The sequence below is a fragment of the Papaver somniferum genome, chromosome 2 (genome assembly GCF_003573695.1).
Source record: "Papaver somniferum cultivar HN1 chromosome 2, ASM357369v1, whole genome shotgun sequence".
In the NCBI taxonomy this organism is placed as follows: domain Eukaryota; kingdom Viridiplantae; phylum Streptophyta; class Magnoliopsida; order Ranunculales; family Papaveraceae; genus Papaver; species Papaver somniferum.
Window position 1 is genome coordinate 75314303 of NC_039359.1, and position 9875 is coordinate 75324177.

The following is a 9875-nucleotide window of genomic DNA, read 5'->3' on the forward strand; positions in this document are numbered from 1 at the left end:
CAAATCATAATAATTTATACTATTAAGTATCAAATTAATATATTAAATTGCTATGGCCCAACCCATGGATAATCCATAATATGAGGCCCCTAGTTAAAAGAAGTTTATTATCAGGCCCCGAATTAAAAATAATTAAAATATAAGATGAAAAGACTAGACTACCCTTTAGTATATATGTATGTAAACCTACCTTGTTCCATCTTCTTCCACAGTCGGTCTGTTTTTAGAGAGAGAAGAAAAACGAGAACAAAGAAAATTAAGAGAAAAAAAATCAGATCTAGATACTAATATAAGAAATCATCGATAATGCCTAAAGAAATGGAACTAGGTAGGTTTAAGATCAAACTTAATCAATTGATTTTCTATCAAACCTAATCAATTATCATTCTAGATCGAAAAAATGGGAGGAAACAATCAATCGGTGAAGAAGAAAAGCTAGAAGAATCGACCTTAGCATGTATGTTTGATTCGATTTTGATGTTTTCTATGGTTTCCTACATGTTGATTATAATTTCTATAAATCTCTTTTTATTCTCCCCCCTCCCCCACCCCCCGCATTTTTTTTTTGTATTTTGTTGGAATCATTATCCCTGAATTTATATGGTTTTATGGTATTCTTACATATTTTTCTTAGATATATGGTTTAAAAAGGTTTGAAATATGTATATAATAATGGATCTCTCTTTTTTACACTGTAGAGGAATTCAGAGATAAAGAAAACGATTCGCAACACCAAATTGAGAAAGAAAAAATGTAAAAGAAGAAAACTATGACAAAGGTAATTTCGCGCGAAACTGCCACTGTTTTTCATATTAATTCTTTATTTGGGAAAAAAATATTGCTAGCTGTTGAAAGCATAAATTTTATGATTTTATTGTTTAGATATTAAATGTAATTTGTGATATATTTGTTCCAAAATTTATCGGGAGAACATTTACATTTTGTACAAAAATGTACAGGGAATCCTTGCTAGAAAATATAACTGTCTTGGATCTTAGCGTATGAGAATGATGGAAAAAATGGTATCCTCTTTATATTAATCATTTCTCGCTACCACATTTGGCGTTATGTTTATTGTAGATAGCCTTCTTCTTTTATTGTATTGATAATTTTGTAGATTCCGCCAATATGTTGAATAATTTGCAGATTGGGTAACACCAAGTACTACTAGATGAATAACTTAGTTATCTAGTTGTATAAAACTACATAATTATATTTTACCTTTTTGTTGCTCAATTCTAAATATGTATTGTTAGTTTTTACTAGGTTTCAAATCTTTGGCATAACTGTAGCTATGATCAAATAAAAACTGAAATTGATTCGTATACAAGTTTTGAATTCTGAATGTGTATTTACGAGTTACACATGCATATGGAATGTGTAACGAGGAGTTACACATGCATATGAATTGTGTAAGTATGAGTTACACATGCATTTAAATATTTTGTTTCTCTCTATCATAGCTTGTGTACCCAACGTATAGGAATGGTGTTGCATGGTGTTCCCTTTCTCTCTCGGAAGCATAATGTTTGAGAACACACGATGGGTGGCTTTAGAAAAAGCTAGTTGTTTAGTTTGTTGTATAAAATGATACAATTAGATTATACCTTTTTTGTTACTTAATTCTAAATGTGCATGGTAGTTTTTACTAGGTTTCATATCTTTGGTATAACAGTAACTATGGTTGTATAAAAATTGGAATTGATTTGTATGAAACTTTTCAAATCTAAATGTGTATCTAGAAGTTATACACTCATATTGGCATGTGTAACCAAGAGATACACATGCCATATGCATGTGTAAACAAATATTACTCATGCATGTGACTTATGTAATTCGGAGTTACACACGCATTTAAATATTATGTTTATGTATTTTGTTTCTCTCTGTTATAGATTGTGTACCCATCGTATGGAAGTGACGGGAAAAATGGTTTTCTTTATCGTTATCCTCAGAAATTTAATGTTTGATAATGACACAAATCACATGTCGTTATCCTCGTTTTCTTTCTTATTAGAAGTTAACATCCATATTTAAATATTTTCTTTTGTTCGGTATAACTAAGAACTTTGAAATTTATTTTGCATGATTTTGCGTGCTCTGTTGAATCCTCGGGAGCACAACCAACAAGTATCTTCAATGCATGATATTGAAAGTATGAACCTGATCTTGGATGGCACTGAACCTGATCTTGGATGGCACTGAAACTATGTACCGGACATGATATTGATGTAGTAGGTAAAAATTGATGGTTACTTCTTTTGAGATGTTGTGACTTGTATTTTCATTTTTGTTGCAGTTGCCTCTGTGTGCTATGCACATATTGATGCAGTTTAGATGCTACAGTTTCTCAACATTGAAGAGATGTCTGAAACCTCATCAAGCCATGGTGGGGTAACATCTGTGATTGGTTTTATTAAGAAGTTATTGAGAAGTGAGTTGCGGATACTCATGTAAATGGTTAATGTAACAATTAGATTAATGTTACCATATACTTTGGCTGTACGTTAATGAAATGTTCTAATTCATACTTTTAGTTTTGAACTTTTGATATTTTCTTTTCAGTCAGTTTTTTCTTGTGTTTATGAATTACACATCCAGAACTTTTAGTTTTGATATTTTCTTTTCCGTCAGTTTGTTCTTGTGTTTATGAATTACACATCCAGTTAGCGTGCGTAACTCGATGTTACACATCCAGTTAGATGTGTAACAGGAAACTGCATATCGTAACTCGTAGCTACATATGCATATAGCTTACTTGATTCCAGATTCTTCTAGGTCGAGTCTTTTTTGCAACTACGTACCTGATTCCAGATTCTCCCAGGCCTGAGTCTGTTTTTTTTCCTCCAATTAGCATGTGTAACTATAAGCTACATATCTAATTAACATATGTAACTTGCGACTACACATCCATACAACAGGTGGAACTTCCATCTACACATGCATTTGACTTGTGTAATTAGGACTTGCATACACTTGCATGTGACTTGATGAATATACACATTGCTCTTTATTTACAATATAATTTTCTCAACTATCATTCGCCATAGTTGATTTTTATTATTCATCAAGAAGAAATAAACACAAAAATACACAAAAAGTCTACGTTTGGTGATCGAAAAGTCTCCATAATAAAAGCAGCAACGAAATCCCCATGATCGATGGTCCCGGTGTTATATACAACTGTTTGAAATGCATATGATAAATCATTTCACATACATAAAAATAAAAAAGAAGAAACAAGAACATAAAAGGTATCATATGAATGAGAACGAGTTTTCCATTAACTTTAATATTGTGTGCATCAGTTTCCAGAAGAAAATAACTCGACTGTCTACTCTAGACAGAGGGTAGAGGGCATAGTTTTTGAAATACCAAGTATGATTCTAATATACCAGTCTCACATAATGACTAAATTAAGGAATCGAGAATAGATTAAGAGCCACTATAATTGTGACTAAGAAATAGTCCATTTCATAGATTTTGTGCAAAATGCGAGTGATCAATGATCAAAACATTGAGAGTTACATATATTCAACAATGACAGTTTAGTTCCACATTCATATAATCTACTATACTACACTAATTTAGGCCTATGGGACTCACATTATATAGCATATATCCTAAAACTTTAACCGTTATTATTGAAAAATGACAAAAGGGCATACCAGTAGTGTTGCTCCAAAGACCCTTATACAAGCCAAAGCAACCATCTTCTTTGAATATAGTACGAAACGCACATGAAATACCTTCGTAATAAACTGTATGTCTCTGCAAGTTGCATTCAATTATGGGTCAGCACACACTCATAAAGAAGTTTAAGGGGATGGGAGAAAAAAAATCATATGATAAAATTGAAGTGAACAATGAAAATGCAGATCAAGGAAAACTGGAATAAGATGTTTCAAACATACTTCCTGCAGTTTAAGGGCATCTGTACTCAGCAGTTATACAATGACCCGTGTAACTAAAATTTACACATCTATATAGCATGTGTAACTAGGATTTACACATGCATATGACCTGTGTAACTAAAAGTTACATATTTATATAGCATGTGTACTTAGGAGTTACACATGCATATGACTTCAGTCTACTTTGATGGGAAAAACAAATTGATGTAATTCATATGAATACTACAGTCTTAACATATTCACCGGTTAAAAAAATCAGTATATACTAAAGGTAAAAAAATGTGTAAGCATCATCCAAACAACCACAACCAAATCCTGAAAAATACAAAAAAAAATTATAGAAAACACTAAAAATGCAGTGGACCACATGACCAACTTAAAGCTCAAAAAAAGGACTACAAATATAGATGTGTACTCAATAGTTACAATGCATCTTTCTTGTGTAGCTAGAAGTTACACATGCATATGACATATGTATCTAAGAGTTACACATGCATAAATAATGTGTAGCTAAGAGTTACACATGGATGCCAACTGCGGTTGGCACAAAATAATCGATTCTATACTGTAGGAAATATAGGAACAATATCTTTAATGTGTATTCTGGCCGTCAAGTACAAATACGTATAGCTAACATAAATACATGTGTGTACAGCCAGGTACACTACCAATAATTGACTTAAGAAATTATCTATTCAAACCAGAAATGATTTAAATTGATTAACCATTACCTATGACCAAAAGCTTTCATGTGCTCTTTCTGAAGCTCACGCATCGTAACACTTGCAGGAAGTATATCTATCAACACAAGTTCCTTCCACGTTATCTCTCAATAATGAGAGTTATCAGTCCCTAGAACAACCATTATATTCACCATTGAACCTCATTCAAAATTTTGAGTATTAATAAGGTGCAGGTTAGTATAACTGTCAAGTCTCCATGCTGTCAACTAATAATGTGCAATTATGAGAATCCAAAAGCCAACAAAAAAACTCATTTGAAGTTGCAAATTCTACCTCCAAGTCAGTCATACGCAAGTAAATTTGAACATAGTTAAAAAAAATGTGTGTTACAAATAATTAGATCACTACTGAGAATCTTTATTGGCTCAAGATTCTACCTCATTCAACATCTTATGTAGTTCAACTCTAACTTCAAACACACAATCAGGATCGTTGTTGTCAACCATGAAATAAAAACTTGGGTATTTTTTTGAAGTAACGTCTCCACAATCGAATACCCAAACGCCGGCTTTGAAGTATCATTCCAATCTGCATGATATACCTTCCCATAAGAACCTGCAACACACATAGGTTATATATCCCACCCATATAGCATGTGTAACTAGTGGCTACTTACACATCCATATAGATTGTGTAACTAGTAGCTACACATCCATATAATTTCTGAACAACATTTACATAACGAGTAAAATTCTGAGTCACACCCCCGTAATAGTGTAATTAAACTAGGTTGGATTAGTAAATAGAAAAATATATTCAATGGAGAACTGGATCTGTGGCGTCAGTACATTGGTAGTCTTTTTCATTTTCACATCTTATTTTTTGTTTCTTTATTATCTCAAACTTTAGTCTCGCCTAAGCCTATTGACATCATTTTTATGAAATTTTTCATTGCCTATTCTACCTAACGATCATATATTGTGGGCGTCGACGCAGTGTGACAACAAAGTTCATCACATAAATCATGATACAATTACTCAATATGGACTAAAGGTTCCTAAAAGCTACAAACAACATTCTGCCAAATACGACTACTACTCATAATTAGATTGCAGTAAATACAAGAGATGCAAAACATTGCCTGACCTGTGATTGGTATTTCATATGCAATCGCTTTCAAAATAAAGACTTGCAACAATATTGTAACATAAATGTCCAATGCTTATAAATTTCGATTCTACAATGTAGCAAGTTACACATATCTTTCCGAGAAACCTGAATTGCAAATCATTTCTCATCAACAATAGTAAACTTTAAAGATCTAAGACATTTTCAATTCAATTTTAAAAAATAGCACGACACAATACCTTGATTTCGAGTCTAAGAGACGGTTGTTCTGTAGTTAATAACCATGACACCATGCTGAGAAACAAAAAAAAAATACATATATGTAAATTCACACTCAAAATCAAATTTTAAGTTGATAACATTTAATTCTACGGTTAATAAAGATTAAGGTATGTAGATCTCAAATATGCTTCTAGATTTTCAATCAGAGTTACAAATTGAGAGTTAAATTGAATTTCACTCAAGAACCCTAGAAAAAATTTGGCTAAACTTTTCGAACTTTTTAATCTCCAAAGCATAATTAAGATGAAATTGAAGTAGATCTATACTCTAATTATGAATGAAAAAGAGAATAAAGATGAAATAGAAGCTATTAGATTATCACCAAAAAAATTCTTTTTCTGAAATTTCAATTTCGTTAATCGACTAAACTAAATCGAAAAACGAAAAATGAAAACTAAATAAAAAACAAACAACATCAGAAACAACAACAAAATCAAAACATACCTATATCTTCTTCCTCTTAGATCTGTATAAAAGCTAAATCAATTGATTCCAGTCACGTCGATTGATTGAATCAATTGATTTTAGAAGAAAGAAAATGATTTCGAGAGAGACTACAAGTGAAGAAGAAAAAAACCTAAAAACTAAATCGCCGGAGCTCTGCAAGCAAAGAGACACATATCAAAAAAATGATTTTTCATGTTTCTCTTTCTATAAAATATAGAATATAAAGTAAAGGGTAATCTTGGTATTAAACTCTTTAGATTTTTTTTATGACCTCAGCAATCCGGGAGAATTCAAAACCTGGTCCCAAAAATAAAAGTTCTGGGCCTAAAAATATCAAAAAGCGAAAGTATGGAGTTGATAGTGGAGGATCCATTTTGCGGGGCTTCTATATATTGAACCCATATAATAGGGATAAATTTTTGATGTGGGCGTTCTTTGATGGGGGCATGAGGGACAAATCAGGAGTTGACATGTGTTTTTCATATTAATTGATTCCAACAAATTTTGTTTCCAAAAAAACAAGACAAGTTTATTTTTTGAGAAAATATTGGTTATCTTAATTGCTTATATTTTATCTTTGATATTTTTGGAAGCAAAATTAGTTGAATCAATTAATATGAAAAACACATGTCAACTCCTGATTTGTCCCTCATGCCCCCATCAAAGAACACCCACATCAAAAATTTATCCATATAACAGGGGGTTCTAGTATTTTTCACTTATAATTAACCATTAAACATGATTAATAAGGGATAGATTAGGAATTATATAAATTACCTGGATAGGGGTGACTCTGATTTACTATTTAAATATCTATTTTGTCCTATTATCATATCCTCAATTAATTTTCATATCCCTCAATTGCGCCTTCTAGTCACAATTAATACTTTAAATTAACACACCTTCTTCACCTTGGATATCAAAAATCGTAAGAAAAAAATTTATGGATAAATAAAGTCCCATTTTTTTAAAAAGGTATGTCATGGATTAGGAAGCGCTGACACAGACATGAGACACGGGACACCACATTAGGCGGACACAGGGACCAGCAAAATTCAAAATTATCAGAACACAAACACGTTTATATACATATTAAATAAATATTTTCTAATAGAGTTATAGTACATCAAATACATTAATCACGTAAATACTGAATAAAGCTCAATTTTATACCATTAGGTTAGGCCACCATTAGAAAAATTAACTACTACACTAATTTCGGCAACACACTATATTAACCAACTAATAAAATAGAATATAAATTTCTATAATGTGTCGTGTCGGTGTCCCACACACGTCCTGCATCCGACGTACATATGACGCGGACACGATACTATTGACGTGTCGATACTTCACAAGGCATGGCCAATAGGTTGGCCTCTTCATACTAAATGGTCATAACATGTAATATAGAGTTATCCAAATGAAATTCAAGTCCTAAGATTTTTAAAAAAGGTGTGGCACGGCCTCTTCATACTAGATGGTCTTAACATGTAATATAGAGTTATCCAAATGAAATTCAAGTCCTAAATTTTTTTAAAAAGGTGTGGCACGGTGAATGAGTTGGACTCTTCGTATTATAAATGTTCTTAACATGTAACAAAGAATTATCCAAATATGATCCATTAATTGTCACAAGTTAAGTGCACGTGCGTCGCACGTCGAATGCTGAATTTTAAATGATCCTTTCATTCTGTGATGGTGACCATTTGTTTAGGGTGACATGCAACCACATGCCAATTCTGGATTAGTTTCTAGCTTAAGTTTTGATTCTCTGCATAGCATAGCGGAGCACCCGTGCTATGCCTCTGCTGCTTGAATCTAACGATTTGAAGAACAGAAACACCTTCCTAGCATTACAAAAGCACAATAATTATCTGATATTGATTTTTTTTTCTTTCTTGGTGATCTATCTGAAAATGCCTTGAAGGATACTTTTAAATAAAGATGTTTTATTCATTAATATCATTGATCTCTTTACGGGAATCAAACTAATTAAAAAAAAAAATCTGTCATCACACTCTTATCAATCAGTATTTCACATATAGGTATAGGACTCAATCTCGTTCCCTTTGGCTTATTAGTACTCACCACCAAACATGAAGAACAACCTCATCTTCTTGCTACTTTAAAATCCGGCCACTTTCCCTAGAACAACAAACACGTTGGAACTGCATTTCCCAAGTAACAAACACGCAAAGAGTTATGGCTTATATCTATACCCTTGTGCTTTCATGTTAGCCTCAGTTGCAATCTATCATACCTGTCAAAAATTGAGCAGAGTAGTTTTAGTTGGTAACATGGATCCAACCCTCTAAATCCATACAAATAACTCAGACAGAGGTACTGAAAATGAGATTACATAAACAACAGAGAAAGATATAAATAATACAATAGAGAAATGTCAGTACAACAAAATAGAGCAACATTTCAAGGAAATGAAACCAACTTTGTAACAGAATAAAGCAAAAAAGAAACTCATGAAAATTTAGTACAATGACTGTATACAACATAAAACCGAAGGCTGTTTGTTAGGCCTAATTGAATCAAACCTAAAGTGAGAGAACAAAAATAGACAATACTCCTTCCATTATAGAAATTGTGACGCCCACTTTCTTCCTCCTCAGGGAACAAAACATAAATATTCATAAATCACAAACTAATCTTGTTAAGGGGTATGGCACATTTAACCTTACGAACGAAAGGTTATCGTTGATCTCTATGTACTGAAATTACAAACCCATAAAGATGTGCAATCAAAAACCCAAAACATCAAAAACAGAAAACATCAAATCTTGTGATCCTATATTACTAAAAAGAAAAACAGACCCTCAACTTCAAAAAAACTGAAAATGTTAACTAAAAAGAAGACAAACTAAATTGGATTACCATAGGAAGCTTATTAATTGTTGCTAGGAGTATCTTTACAAGGTATCAAATTCAAGGTTTCCATTTAGTAACAACAATCCAAGTAGAACAGTACGAATCCAAAACCTCCACACACATGAACTTTTACACATCCAATTCGTGGAAAACAAAAATCTACACAGATTTCCATTAGGATCGAACCAAAATGATAAAAGACAGACAAAGAAAAGTCAGGTTATGTTAGATCACTGCTCGGTCGAATTCGCAAGCATTGTTATCTCAAACTTGTTTGTCAATATTAATGATCAAAACTATAAGTCTTGATTTCTAGTCTATTTATAGTAATGTCTCGGATTAGGATATATTGTGTAGTTGAGCTTTAGACTTCACGGCGTTCATCGATTGAAGACGAAGAACTACTAAGGAGAGCTTGTGGAACTTCATCAACCAAAGGTATGTGGAGACTGAAACTCATCTATCATTCAGAAAGACTATTTCTACTCTATATCCTATATTGATACAAAAGTTGTATCACTATATAGTATTCAATTAT

At 32.3% G+C, this 9875-nt stretch overlaps 1 long non-coding RNA gene across 1 annotated transcript; it reads left to right on the forward strand.

The window, feature by feature from the left end:
* Positions 1-225: 225 nt before the first annotated feature.
* On the forward strand, positions 226-2497 carry LOC113353549. The gene is made up of 3 exons (XR_003361368.1): positions 226-457; positions 699-778; positions 960-2497. It is a non-coding gene; the product is annotated as an uncharacterized LOC113353549 (long non-coding RNA).
* Positions 2498-9875: the final 7378 nt, after the last annotated feature.